We start from the raw sequence: 15,364 nt of genomic DNA, 5'->3' as shown, positions 1-15,364 counted from the left end.
TCATTCACTAGGTCCCCCCGTGTGGTTTTGGGATTTTTGCTCACCGTTCTTGTTATCATTTTGACGCCACGGGGTGAGATCTTGGATGGAGCCCCAGATCGAGGGAGATTATCAGTGGTCTTGTATGTATTCCATTTTCTAATAATTGCTCCCACAGTTGATTTCTTTACACCAAGCGTTTTACCTATTGCAGATTCAGTCTTCCCAGCGTGGTGCAGGTCTATAATTTTGTCTCCGGTGCCCTTCGACAGCTCTATGGTCTTGGCCACAGTGGAGTTTGAGTGTGACTGGCTGAGGTTGTGGACAGGTGTCTTTTATACCGATAATGTGTTAAAACAGGTGCCATTAATACAGGTAACGAGTGGAGCCTCGTTAGACCTCGTTAGAAGAAGTTAGACCTCTTGAAAGCCAGAAATCTTGCTTGTTTGTAGGTGACCAAATACTTATTTTCCACCATGATTTGCAAATCGAACAATGTGATTTTCTTTTTTTTTTTTCTTCAACATTCTGTCTCTCATGCTTGAGGTTTACCCATGTTGACAATTACAGGCCTCTCTAATCTTTTAAAGTAGCAGAACTTGACAATTGGTGGTTGACTAAATACTTATTTACCTGACTGTACATGGACTTGACATTTTGTCGGCCAACATTTGTACACCAAATGTTAATACGTATTATGGCCTAAATGACACAAAACTTAATGTTCATGTACAGCAACATGATACCTTTAAGATGTTAGGTTTCTGTAGTTTTAAACAACCAAAAATGGTCACTTGCCCTATAAAGGGTTAAAGAATTTAACATGGTTTTATAAGTGTTAATTCACATGGTTAACCACAAAATGCTTAATCTATTATGATTGCTTCAGGTACTATTATATTCACATGTAATGTTCAAAGATGACCTTGAACTCCATTTTTATAATTTGATTGCAATGGCTTTGTAAGTCAAATAAAGCATCAAGTAAGCAAATTTCAAATTGGTGACTATGTAATGTTTCCAGAGGCAAGCAAATAGGACCAACTAAAATAGGCATTCAGGGCATTTTCGTTGAATGACATAGTATAATGGCATCAAAGGTGATGGAAAATATTATAAAGAGAATAATGCAAGGTCGATATTATAAAACTTTTGTTGAACGTGTAAATTTGCTCCCTACACCTTGAGTTTGACTTCTTTGTGCAAGGCAAATATTTTGTATTCACTTGCCGCTGAATCAATATTTTCCAACTTTGGAGCCAAGGCCCACATTTTCCGTGAGAAAATGTCACGACACACTTGCAGAAAAAAAAAAAAAAAAAATTGGGTACCTAGGTTTGTGTCATTATCTCCCTTCTACCTCCTAGTGCAGGGGTGTCCAAACTTTTTGCAAAGGGGGCCAGATTTGGTCTGGTAAAAATGTGGGGGGCCGAACTTGGCTGACGTCTTTTACGAAGAAGAATATATTTAAGCAAATTTTAGCAACCCATTCTGTGTGTCACATTTGCTTTATTTTTTTTTAAAAATCAATAATTTCAACAATCTCGCAACTAGCCTTTGTGGCGTTTTCTTTCGACTCTCGAGCTCTTGCAAAATACTACTGCTGTGAAATTTAACTAGCTTCAAGTTGCTTCAATTTCTCGCTGCGTATCTTCCCTGTAATCTTGTTGTACATGTCAGCATGTCTTGTTTGTTAATATCGCCTCACACTGAACTTTTTAAAACCAGCGACTGTCTCTTTGCAAATGAGGCAGACACAGTTGTTGCATATTTTAGTAAAGAAATAGTCCAATTTCCACTTATCCTTGAAGCGTTGGCCATCATCGCAGTCAACTTTATTTTGTTGATTGTCGCCATTTTAGAAAATTGGAAGTAAAGGGTCACACGGGGTAATGTTGCTTAGAGTGCTGATGCCTTATAGTGGATAAATGAGGAGCAGCATTTAGTGTGTTAACTACGTAATATGCTGGTAGCAGTACTGCTGACCAATTTATTAAGTGTGTGCGGGCCAGACATTATTGATTTTATGACAGAGGCTGGGGGCCGGATGAAATTTGACCACAGGCCGCATTTGGCCCCCGGGCCGGACTTTGGACATGTCTGTCCTAGTGGAACAACATCCTTTTGTTTTACCTGACACTACACATCACTAATATAAAAAGGAACATTTCATCGACTTTAAATAATGTTAGAACAGATTGTCAGATTTTGGACTGATTCCTTTAGATTTAGAGGCATCAAACTTGCAGCCCGGGAGCCATTTGAGGACTGTGGTCCATTATTCCGTGGCCTCATACTTGACACATGTAGTATTAACTAGGGCTGTCAAACGATTGAAATTTTTAATCGAGTTAATTACAGCTTAAAAATTAATTAATTGTAATTAATCGCAATTCAAACCATCTATAAAATATGCCATATTTTTCTGTAAATTATTGTTGGAAGTGAGATAAGACACAAGACGGATATATACATTCAACATACGGTACATAAGTACTGTATTTGTTTATTATAACAATAAATCAACAAGATGGCATTAACATTATTAATATTCTCTTAAAGCGATCAATGGATAGAACAACTTGTAATTCTTAAAAGATAAAGGTTAGTACAAGTAATAGAAATTCTTCTCTTAATGTTTTCGTTTTATTAAAATTTGTAAAATTTTCAATCAAAAAATAAACTAGTAGCTCGCCATTGTTGATGTCAATAATTACACCATGCTCACTCCCCAAACCCATAAAATAATTTGGACCCAACCGCCAGCAGAGGGCGCCAAACAACAAAAAACAAGTAACAAGCTGACATTACACTGCTGTCATTTTAATATGTTTGAGCGGGGCATGTGCATTAATTGTGGCAAATATTTCAACGTGATTAATTTAAAAAATTAATTACCGCCCGTTAACGCAATAATTTTGACAGCCCTAGTTTTAACATAACATGCAAATGTGGACGTTTTATGTTTTGTTTTTCAAATCAAAGATGCCCTATCGTAAATTGGGTTTGGTGGTGTTTATCAACATGTTCGCGAAACTGAATTAGCCAAATACTGTAAATACTTACAACTAGTAATTTTATAGGTTTGAAGTAGGGGTGGGAACCTCTTGGTATCTCACGATACGATACGATTTGCGATACAAAGCTCACGATAACGATGAGCTTACAATATGGCGATACAACGATTACCGATATATTGGTCAGGAAATCATTCTAGGATACTCAACAAAACAACTAATAAAAAGAAAAACAAGCTATCTTCATCCTTCTGCTGTAAGTTTATCACTAGTAGACGTCCAATCCATTTGAATTGGGAGGGTGGCAGTGAATGAACCCTCCCACTTCAAACAGACCCCTCCCACTTCTATAGCAGTCAGCAACAGCCAATGCCAGGCAACGAGGTAATTTTTGGCCGTTTCAGGTCATTGTTTGTTCATTTTCAGTTACTTCACGATGACTTTGGGGCATTTTATAGGTCACTTCTTGTTGATTTTGGGTTTCAGAACAGGAAGTGACCCGGGAATCTCCCAAATGAATAAAGTGAAGTGACCTGTAAATGCAAGGGCCGAGGTTTGCATAGGGACGGTATGGACAAACCACTACCAACTTTTCAGGATGCTCAAATTGTCCCCACCAACTTTTAAGCAACCTTATTTGCATTAGATAATGTGTTCAGTTATATAGGTCATATGTTGTAACGATAGAACTGACCCTATCATTATTAAGTGAATTATTTTCATTATTTTCAGACTTACATTTACCCCTTTTACACTTGCTGTATAAGCCATTCCGTGATTTTTTCCTCAAACGCACGTTTGATTGGATCACAATTTAGCATTACCATTATCATTACATTAAACTGTGAGAACTTGCCAACCTGAGTAGGAACCTGTTTCAGGAGATGTCTCCTCCTCTATGTGTATTCTTCATGTTAACATTAATTAAACTTATATATTGTATATATAGAAATATAGTGAACTCTGCTCGTAAGAAATGTAGTGAACCAAGGTTTACCTCCTTTTTCCCAGTTTTCATTATTTTGCTTATGTGGTCTTAAAGTAGCCCAAAGGAGCTTTCATTTCTTGTTGAAATAGGCTGTTCTTGTGGACAAAAGCAGTAGTGTTTTTCCTAAAGGATTTTTTTTTTCTTTGTTATTCCCTGACGAAGAAGTTATTTGTTATATTTAATTTAGTTAGACAGACAATTCTGAGTGGTATTAAGACAAATGTTTATTTTTTTGCATTCCTAGTTAAGAGATGATTAACATTTTTGTATTTCTTTTAATGTTAAAAATTTGTTTTCAAATATTGTAATTTAAATTTGCTAATAAAATCCATACATTTATTCTGGAAGTTTTCAAAATGTTTCTTTAATAGTTTTTGAAAACAAAGGTTTGAATCAGTGTAAATCTACCACAATATAAGTGAAATTATTTTCCAGTGCTTCAAGTAAATTTTACTCAGATTTCTTGAAATTAGAAAAAAGATAGCTGAAAATAAGCTTAAAAGACTTATTTTAATCAAAAACCTTCTATATTTAATCTTTAAAAAATGTTTGTCAGAAATCTCCTTGATTCAAGAATAGATGTTGTTCAAAACATTATTTGAAAGCATTTTTTTCGATTTAGGTGAAAAATGACCGACTTTTAGAGGTATGGGCTTAATAAGAAGAAATTGTTTTATTTATTTATGACAAATTAATCTGGTAATTATCCTTTAAAACTCAAAACAAGATGCAGAAAATTATTCGACTAGATTTAAGAAAAATTATTAGATTATGAAGTTATACTGTAAATTTGTAGTGTGAAAGTTAGTATCAGTCAGTACAGATTTATTTTGCATTAATCATTTAGCCTATCAATTAATTAGGTTCTTTATGGAGAGAAATGTAGCTCTGACCGCCGTTCACCCAATCTGTTTAGTCTTATTAATTTTCCGTCCCCAGCAAAAAGTGTACCTGCAGGTTTTGCTGTTACATCATCCCTGCCAATATTGAGACCAAACCTACGCCCTTGTGTAAATGCCCTAAAATGAACAGAAAGTGACCTGAAAAATTCCCCGAAAATGGGAAAGAGTGACTGTGAATGCTCTGGTTCATGTTCATCCACCCTTCCCAGTCCGAATGGATTGGACGTTGAATGCCGTCAATGGCAGCCATAGAGTTAACTGAGACATTGTTATGGTGGAAGATTTGGTAGCAACTTGTTGGCTCCTTACTATTATTTTTCTTTAAACAGTGACACCTTTATAAAACTATCTCGATTCTTGGCATGAGCAAATTGATAACCTTTTGGGATGCAAAATATCACGATACATCACCCTTTTGATATTTTGTCATACTCCTAGTTTGAAGTAACGCAAAGTGAAAGCAAATTTTTTTGAGTGTCTTATATTGCGCATGGAGTGCAATGCTCAACAAATACAACATTAAGTGCTGGGCATAGCAATAATCTGTATATTATTTTATGGTATATAATTGGGGCAAATAAGTATTTAGTCAACCATTAATTGTGCAAGTTCTCCCACTTTGAAATATTAGAGAGGCCTGTAATTGTCAACATGGGTAAACCTCAACCATGAGAGACAGAATGTGGGGGGAAAAAAACCAGAAAATCACATTGTTTGATTTTTAAGAATTTCTTTGTAAATCATGGTGGAAAATAAGTATTTGGTCAATACCAAAAGTTCATCTCAATACTTTGTTATGTACCCTTTGTTGGCAATAACGGAGGCCAAATGTTTTCTGTAACTCTTCACAAGCTTTTCACACACTGTTGCTGGTATTTTGGCCCATTCCTCCATGCAGATCTCCTCTAGAGCAGTGATGTTTTGGGGCGCAACACTGACTTTCAACTCCCTCCACAGATTTTCTATGGGGTTGAGATCTGGAGACTGGCTAGGCCACTCCAGGACCTTGAAATGCTTCTTACGAAGCCTCTCCTTTGTTGCCCTGGCTGTGTGTTTGGGATCATTGTCATGCTGAAAGACCCAGCCACGTCTCATCTTCAATACCCTTGCTGATGGAAGGAGATTTTCACTCAAAATCTCTTGATACATGGCCCCATTCATTCTTTCCTTTACACAGATCAGTCTTCCTGGTCCCTTTGCAGAAAAACAGCCCCAAAGCATGATGTTTCCACCCCCATGCTTCACAGTGGGTATGGTGTTCTTAGGATGAAATTCAGTATTCTTTCTCCTCCAAACACGAGAACCTGTGTTTCTACCAAAAAGTTCTATTTTGGTTTCATCTGAACATAACACATTCTCCCAGTCCTCTTCCAATCATCCAAATGGTCTTTAGCGAACCACAGACGGTAGAGATGGGATGCTCGAGCCTTCCTGCTCGAATCTGATTCGAGCAAATGAAGTAGAGGTGTGTCAAAGCAGTGTTCCTAAAACGGGGTCGAGCAAGCCAAAAATCACGTGACCACTGCTGACGAGGCCTCGAACGTCACAGATGTGTCAGCGAGTCACACTGTTTCCACAGGAAAATGAAAACACGATGGGAGCCCGCCTGCTCAATCGGTGGAAACGCAATAAAAAGTGGCAGAATAACGCAGTTATTCTGCGGTTTTTTAAGAGGAGGAATTTTCACGAGTGCTACAAACATTTGCTCATTTTCAAGTCAGGAGTGGGAATATCATTATCACTTAAATTTCATTAAATTCATTCACATTGTTATACACTAGATAGTGGCATACGTTTATTTAGAATAGATACAAATACGACACAACCACCCACCCCCAGAAATTATACTTAATTAAAAGATAAAATATTTCACAAACCTTTCCTTACTTTTATTTGGCTCAATTATTTCCATCTTATGATTTTGGAAACCCTTATAGTATGCAATGAATAATATCCCTGTTCCCAAGCACTGTGTTTACTGTACTGTAATATTTACAAAAAACTAACAATACAGAGTTACTCCCCGACATCTAGGACGAGCCACTAACCAGACTAGCACCGTCGGGTATTACAAATACTGCTTTGAACACGTCTTCACAGACAAAGCAATGACACGGGCTTAAAAAGGTCTACTTTAATTGTGTAAATCACACTAATGACGACACGATCTCACAGTTGAAATAGACGACATCCACTTAATTCTATTGGAGCTATGTAATGCTGAGGCAATTTGACAACTTTAGTTTTAAAAACAAACATGCACTGTTTATCCAGTAGATGGAGCTCTTGCGGTGTGTCAAACGCCTCGAAACAGTGATTCAATTTAGGGCAGTTGTCTCAAAAGTGGTTCATTGTTTCGGAAAGCCTCAGTTTTTCCATCCCGAGCAGACGGGCCTGGACGTGTACTGGCTTTCAGCAAGGGGACACGTCTGGCAGTGCAGGATTTGAGTCCCTGGCGGCGCATTGTCTTACTGATAGTAGCCTTTGTTACTTTGGTCCCAGCTCTTTGTAGGTCATTCACTAAGTCCCCCTGTGTGGTTCTGGGATTTTTGCTCACCGTTCTTGTTATCATTTTGACGCCACGGGGTGAGATCTTGCATGGAGCCCCAGATCGAGGGAGATTATCAGTGGTCTTGTATGTCTTCCATTTTCTAATAATTGCTCCCACAGTTGATTTCTTTACACCAAGCGTTTTACCTATTGCAGATTCAGTCTTCCCAGCCTGGTGCAGGTCTACAATTTTGTCTCCGGTGTCCTTCGACAGCTCTTTGGTCTTGGCCATGGTGGAGTTTGGAGTGTGACGGACTGAGGTTGTGTCTTTTATACCGATAATGAGTTAAAACAGGTGCCATTAATACAGGTAATGAGTGGAGCCTCGTTAGACCTCGTTAGAAGACGTTAGACCTCTATGACAGCCAGAAATCTTGCTTGTTTGTAGGTGACCAAATACTTATTTTCCACTCTAATTTGGAAATAAATTCTTTAAAAATCAAACAATGTGATTTTCTGTTTTTTTTTTTTTCACATTCTGTCTCTCATGGTTGAGGTTTACCCATGTTGACAATTACAGGCCTCTATAATCTTTTCAAGTCGGAGAACTTGCACAATTGGGGGTTGACTAAATACTTATTTGCCCCACTGTATCACTAAAGTACCTTTAAAAGTAGTCCGAGCTTTTGGCGTAAGTATAGATATTAAAAAATCTTTCAGGATAATTGTCCACAGTCGTACAAACTACTCACCAGCCACAACATTAAAAACAGCTTAGCAGTCTATTTCCTTCCACGTTAAAAAAATGCCTTGAGAAATTCGTTGATAACTTGAGGTTGTGAATCAGACCTTTCAAGTACTAGTAGCGCACTGTACAGTATGTAAAGCCTCCGCAGTGAACTTTGACAAAAGGGCCGATGAGCCACGCCGTTTGTAAATAACATCTTTCTTGCCTTGTTGCTTGGGCACGTAAGAGCAGATCAATTATTAACAACGGCAACGACCTGAACGTGAATCATAGTCTGGCCAGACATTTGTCAGCCTTTACTTTTAACTTCCTTTGAAAACAAATAGGGAGTGGACGGCGGGGCTGCATGGGAGGTGTTGAACTGTTAACACCTGCGAGGCAAATATCAGTGCTTTTCTTTACTTGCAGGAATCTCTCCGTTCAGCACCACACCCCAGTCAGTTAATCTGGGGGACTCCCGTCCATCTGTCACCCCATGATATTACACTCACCACCATGCTAATCCCACTCAGTAAAGAATAATGTTTCAGAATGTATTTGATACAGTCTCTTCTTAACCCTTTATATTGAACCCATTGGTGCTAGACGTCCAGTCCATGAACTAGTAGCCAAAAGTGGCTGTGGTCGTGGGAAAAATACAGTACTAGTAAGACACGCTAATGGTTTTAGTGCATCTATTTTTGCTCCACTTGCACCTTTAGAAATTTCACTGTGTGAAATTACTGAGTCCACATGTGCTTGCATGTCCCCTATAGACCCCAATAACGTGACGTCACAACTCCGCCCCCCAACTGGTACCGCCATATTGTCCATCAGCTCATCGTCTTTACATACTACCTCTACGTACATTCCTCCTATTACTGCGTGTTTTTCTGCTTGTCTAAGAAATTACCGCCTAGTAAACGAACCCCAAAACCTTCCTGACAATCGTTAACATTGATTAATCAAAATGGTGAAGGGATGTGTGGCGGTTGGTTGCAGTAACAGAGAAGATAAACGGTCATTTTAGTAGTTGCTGCGTGCCCATTGTTAAAAGGGCAAATCTCGAAAGCAGCACGGTTTGTTTATCTCGGTCCATGATGCGTTTGTGTCGACAGCCGTTCGACAGCGGTGAAAACATCAGTATGATGCCAACACGATCGCAGACATCATCAGACGGAGACTACGACGCTCGTCGCCACATTCGCGCAGCAAGAAGGTGAGCGCAACAACAGGTGTTGTGCCGAAAAATAGCCGCCCTGCGTGAAATGTCCCCCCTGACGGGAGCGCCCACACGGAAACGACTTTCTTGTACCGTGAATATGTATTATTTTACTCTACTTGAACTAATAAATGTCATACCTGTGTGATTGTCATTGGGATATGGTCGTGAAAACCTGTAGACTAATACATTTCTGTTCAAAGATGGTTATGTGGCCCAGTCCACGATTTGTTACTAAACATTTCACGCGGGCCAGCTATTTTTCGGCACACACCGGCTCGTTGTCGATTAAATTTCATTTTACAATCATGACAACGGTGACGCTCAGCTGACCAAATGTCGGTTTATATTCGGGCCGGTGCCGATTTTGGGTACCCGACTCCTCATCGTGACATAAACTGGAGTATGATTGGAAATTTTGTGGTCTCAGGACGAGCTCTGACGCATGGGACGGGACCGGACGGGAGGAAACATCGGTTTGGGCATCAAATATGGATCTGATGACTGGATCGACCAAAGCTTTTTCAAATAACGGCTTTTATGCAACTCATCCAATGAGTTTACAGCATCTGAAAGCACCGGGGCTTCTATAATTTGCAAGTGAATTCACCTTTACAAACTACGATCATTGACAATACGACACACAATGACAGACAATATGGTGGCACAATACAGCGATCACGTGATTGTGTGACGTTGGTGATTGGGGTCTATTAATGTTACCAAAATGTCCAGGAGTAGTTTTACTCTGGAAATCACTCGAAAACGAGACACTTTGGAATTTTCTTTAGCTGTTTTTTTTTTTTTTTTTTAAGATCCATTTCTATAATAGATCTGTTCACAAAAACATTCTAAAACACTAGTTTAGGATGCAAACCTTAAAGTGAAGGTTTCTGGGTTGAGGGTTTATTCAGCTAAATAATGTTAAAGTCAACATGACCGTCATATTTGTGAGAACAGCACTTGTACAAGGACATTTAGTTATACTAGTAGGGTCCAGAGAACTACCATAGTAGTAGTTACAGTGGTATGAAAAAGTATCTGCACATCAGACAATGCTCATCACAATTCTTACCAGGTGTGCTTTTTATAGCGGGGAGGTGCTAAACTCTCTCCGTTTGTCGACAACTTCTCTGACTGTCTGTCGATTGATGAAAATTAGACTTTTAAAGATGGTTTTGTATCCTTTCCCAGCTTTATACAGATCAACAATCCTTGATCTCAGGTCATCAGACAGCTCTTTTGACCGAGCCGTGATGCGCATTAGACCAGGGGTTCCCAACCTATTCCACTAAGGCACACTGTGGGTGCAGGATTTCATTCTTACCAAACAAGATGACAACACTTTTTCCCCAATCTGGTGTTTTACAAGTGCAATCAGTTGATTGCAGTCAGGTGTGGCTTGTTTTAGCAGAAGCCTCATTGGTTCAACTGTCTCTGCTGGATCGGCTGGAACAAAAACCAGGACCCACAGTGTGCCTTGAGGACTGGGTTGAAAACCCCTGCATTAGACAATGCTTCTCATCAAGACAATTCTTACCAGGTGTGTTTTTTATAGTGGTTAGGACAGCTTTAAACCACTCATCAGTGATTGGGCACACACCTGACTTAAATTGTTTGGTAAAAATTGGTCTCAGTTGCTCTTTAGGTCTCCTTAGGCAGAGGGTTCACTTACTTATTTTCCCCCTTCTGCCATGGTTTGCATTGTATGCTTATTAAAATATAAAAACCTATAAATATTTAGGTGGTTTTAGTTAAAGCAGACTGTTTTTTTTCATCTGTGTGATTTTGACAAAGATCAGATCACATTTAATAATAATAAAATACATTTTATTTATAACGCACTTTACATTTGAAAAACAAATCTTGATGGGGATTTTATTCAGAAATGTGAGAAATTCCAAATGGTTCAGATACTTTTTCATACCACTGTAGTTGTCTAGTTGTGTAAGTAGTGCAGTAGTTAATGAGGAGTAGGAGTGCAATTAGACATCGATTTGGATCACTACATCAATTGGTTAAAAGCACTATACAGGATCTTTTGGTGTCAATTTGAAATACTTTTCTACTCCATACATGCTCCACCAATGCTCTGGTAAGTACACAAAACCCAAGTATTTTAAATGAGACTGCCTCAAAAACCCCTATTCTTCCCTTCAATAGAGAGTGCTCAGGTCGAACACTCTGGTCGAACGCACCTGTGCACTCCCACACGCACCCCCACGGCAGCAGGGCTGTTTCACCGAGCCTCCGCCTAGTCTCCGCTTGGGCAAAACACTTTTCTAACCCACTGTTCTAATTCATTTAAGACTTGCTACAAGCAGTAAACAATCACATTTGCTGGTTCTGGTGCTGATGGGTGCTGATTTGATGGGTTAAACGCTCGCAAGCCATCATATTGAAATGGAAGGAGCATCAGACCACTGCAAATCTACCAAGACCCGGCCGTCCTTCCAAATTTTCTTCTCAAACAAGGAGAAAACTGATCAGAGATGCAGCCAATAGGCCCATGATCACTCTGGGTGAACTGCAGAGATCTACAGCTGAGGTGGGAGAGTCTGTCCATAGGACAACAATCAGTCGTACACGGCACAAATCTGGCCTTTATGGAAGAGTGGCAAGAAGAAAGCCATTTCTCAAAGATATCCATAAAAAGTCTCGTTTAAAGTTTGCCACAAGCCACCTGGGAGACACACCAAACATGTGGAAGAAGGTGCTCTGGTCAGATGAAACCAAAATTGAAATTTTTGGCCACAATGCAAAACGATATGTTTGGCGTAAAAGCAACACAGCTCATCACCCTGAACACACCATCCCCACTGTCAAACATGGTGGTGGCAGCATCATGGTTTGGGCCTGCTTTTCTTCAGCAGGGACAGGGAAGATGGTTAAAATTGACGGGAAGATGGATGCAGCCAAATACAGGAACATTCTGGAAGAAAACGGTGATTTATCTTCCAACAGGACAATGATCCAAAACATCAAAAATAAACGTATCCAGGTGTTAGAATGGCCAAGTCAAAGTCCAGACCTGAATCCAATCGAGAATCTGTGGAAAGAGCTGAAGACTGCTGTTCACAAACACTCTCCATCCAACCTCACTGAGCTCGAGCTGTTTTGCAAGGAAGAATGGGCAAGAATGTCAGTCTCTCGATGTGCAAAACTGATAGAAACATACCCCAAGCGACTCGCAGCTGTAATTGGAGCAAAAGGTGGTGCTACAAAGTATTAACGCAAGGGGGCCGAATAATATTGCACGCCCCACTTTTCAATTTTTTATTAGTTAAAAAAGTTTAAATTATCCAATAAATTTTGTTCCACTTCACGATTGTGTCCCACTTGTTGTTGATTCTTGACAAAAAATTAAAATTTTATATCTTTGTTTGAAGCCTGAAATGTGGCGAAAGGTTGCAAGGTTCAAGGGGGCCGAATACTTTTGCAAGGCACTGTATATTAGGGCTGTCAAAACTTTCACTAAAAGTCTTTCGATCCGTGGATCGCTTTAACAGAATGTTAATGGTAATGCCATCTTGTTGATTTATTGTTATAATAAAGAAATACAGTACTTATGTACCGTATGTTGAATGGATACATCCATCTTGTGTCTTTAATCGTTTGACAGCCCTAAAATATATATATACAGTATAGGGGTGTCAAACGATTAACATTTTTAATCGAGTTAATCACAGCTTAGAAATTAATTAATCGTAATTAATCGCAGTTCAAACCATCCATAAAATATGCCATATTTTTCTGTAAATTATTGTTGGAATGGAAAGATAAGACACAAGATGGATATATACATTCAACATACGGTACATAAGGACTGTATTTGTTTATTATAACAATAAATCAACAAGATGGCATTAACATTAACATTCTGTTAAAGCGATCCACGGATCGAAAGACTTTTAGTTCTTAAAAGATAAATGTTAGTACAAGTTATAGAAATTTGATATTAAAACCCCTCTTAATGTTTTCGTTTTAATAAAATTTGTAACATTTTCCATCAAAAACTAGGAGCTCGCCATTGTTGATGTCAATGATTACACAATTCTCATGGTGCTTAAACCCATAAAATCAGTCGCACCAAAGCGCCAGCAGAGGAAGACAAAAAACACAAATAACAAGCGGCCATGACACTGTGCTGTTATTTTAATCTGTTTGAGCGGGGCATGTGCGTCAAATATTTTAACGTGATTATTTTAAAAATTAATTACCGCCCGTTAACGCGATCCTGTTTCTTCCGAATGGTTTCATCAAATGTCTGAAATGTTTCGGTAGCAAAATTGTTAAAAACGTCAAACTTTTGTATTGGTTTAGTTAAAATGTAGTTGACTGTGTTAAATCTCTACATCATATTAAATCGATCTAAGGCCCTTAAATCGACAAATCGTAAATATCGCATTGTTGTCCAAAGAACCGATATCGTTTCTTTGCATTATGAAATTGATGATTTCCACTCCTAACGAGTAGGCAGTAGTGTCAAAGATTAACTCTAAGACATCATTCCACAAATGATTCTCTCCCAAATCTTAAAGTCATCTCTTTCCGCCTGCAGTGTGGCCAGTGTTGTTAATAACGGCGTTACAATATAACGGCGTTACTAACGGCGTTATTTTTTTCAGTAGTGGGTAATCTAATTAATTACTTTTCTCATCTTGGCAGCGCCGTTACCGTTACTGAGGACGGAAAGGCATGCGTTACTATGCGTTACTATATTGGTCGAAAAGTCTGAGGGAAACTGACTCACCGAGACGACAGAGCAGAGCAAGAGTGGAGAGGAGGCAAGAAAGTTGTGACGCCGAGCAAACGCGATGCTAGGTAGCGCCAATAATACATGTTGTAGCCGATAGCCTACAAACTACGCCCGCATGTTATGGTAGATATGGTAGACATGGTAGATATCACATGTACTGTATATAGATATAACTAGATGCAAAATGACAGACATGGCACTAAATGCGTTAGTAGACAGCCGCCATCTTAAAGCAGTAAACTTTTTAGGACGGCTCTGTTGTAGAGAACCTTCCTAGCGAACCTAAGTAACTTTGTATCTAAAATACTTCTAAATCGGCGAAATCTTGACTTGAATCTATCTTTAAATGATGAAACAGTTTTAAAACTTTCATATGTCGAAAGTAGAGAGAAGGGAACTAATGCAATAATGGGAGCAATTTTAACAACTTTTAACAGTTGATTCAGGGTAAAGGGTAAATTAGGGTAAAGAATTGGGCTCGGGCCAATTGTACCAAAAACCTTCACAAAAACTTCACATAGTGTGGCCAATGTTTTTTTTTTTTTTTTTTTTTTTTTTTTGAGGGGGGGAAAAAAAAAAAAGTAATTATCACCAATTACTTTGCCAAGTAACTAATTACTCTTACATTCAGGTAATTGAGTTACTGACGCAATTACTTTTTGGGAGAAGTAATTTGTAACTATAATTAATTACTTTTTTTCAGTAAGATTAACAACACTGAGTGTGGCGTCTCACCTTCAGGGGCGTCCCGTGAAAACATGCCGCCCCGTGCGGCAGCGTTGTCCTCGCTGTCATCCGATGAAAAATGGCGAGTGGCGGGGCCGCATTGCACTCGCACAGACAGAAAAGCCATTGTAACGGCGCCCTTTATGAAGCATGGGTGACCCCGCTGCCAACGTGGGTGAGGGAGTGCGTGTGTGTGAGATGACAATGAGTGACAGTAGCAACTGTTGCCTGGGAGAGCTCCAATCTCTGCTTCAAACTCAAACAAGAAAGACTCAAGCGTGAAAATGTTTAGTGCACTTATTCTATATCAAAATGTTTACCCTCAATGGCTTAATAGTACACAACTTGTCACACACTGGTAGGCTTCTGGATTCTATTAAGAAGCACCAAAATTCCTGTTAGAGTATTAAAAGTTAGTCAATCAAATCAATCAATCAAATTTATTTATATAGCCCTTTACAAAACCCGAAAGGTCCCCAAAGTGCTTTACAACAAAGACAAACATGGCTCATAGTAAATAAAAGGCAGGAAAGTATTATACAATGACATTAAGA

At 39.0% G+C, this 15,364-nt stretch overlaps 1 protein-coding gene across 1 annotated transcript in view; it reads right to left on the bottom strand.

The window, feature by feature from the left end:
- itgb6 (integrin, beta 6) overlaps positions 1 to 14,913 on the bottom strand; it is a 47,266-nt gene extending 32,353 nt beyond the window's left edge. Inside the window, exon 1 of the mRNA XM_057851565.1 lies at positions 14,820 to 14,913. The gene's annotated coding sequence lies outside the window, so the exon portion shown is untranslated. The remainder of the gene's footprint in view (positions 1 to 14,819) is intronic.
- Positions 14,914 to 15,364: the final 451 nt, after the last annotated feature.

Source organism: Corythoichthys intestinalis, chromosome 1, assembly GCF_030265065.1.
Source record: "Corythoichthys intestinalis isolate RoL2023-P3 chromosome 1, ASM3026506v1, whole genome shotgun sequence".
NCBI classification, from domain to species: domain Eukaryota; kingdom Metazoa; phylum Chordata; class Actinopteri; order Syngnathiformes; family Syngnathidae; genus Corythoichthys; species Corythoichthys intestinalis.
The sequence above is the reverse complement of the archived record's forward strand: the minus strand, read 5'-3'. Positions and strand labels throughout refer to the sequence as shown.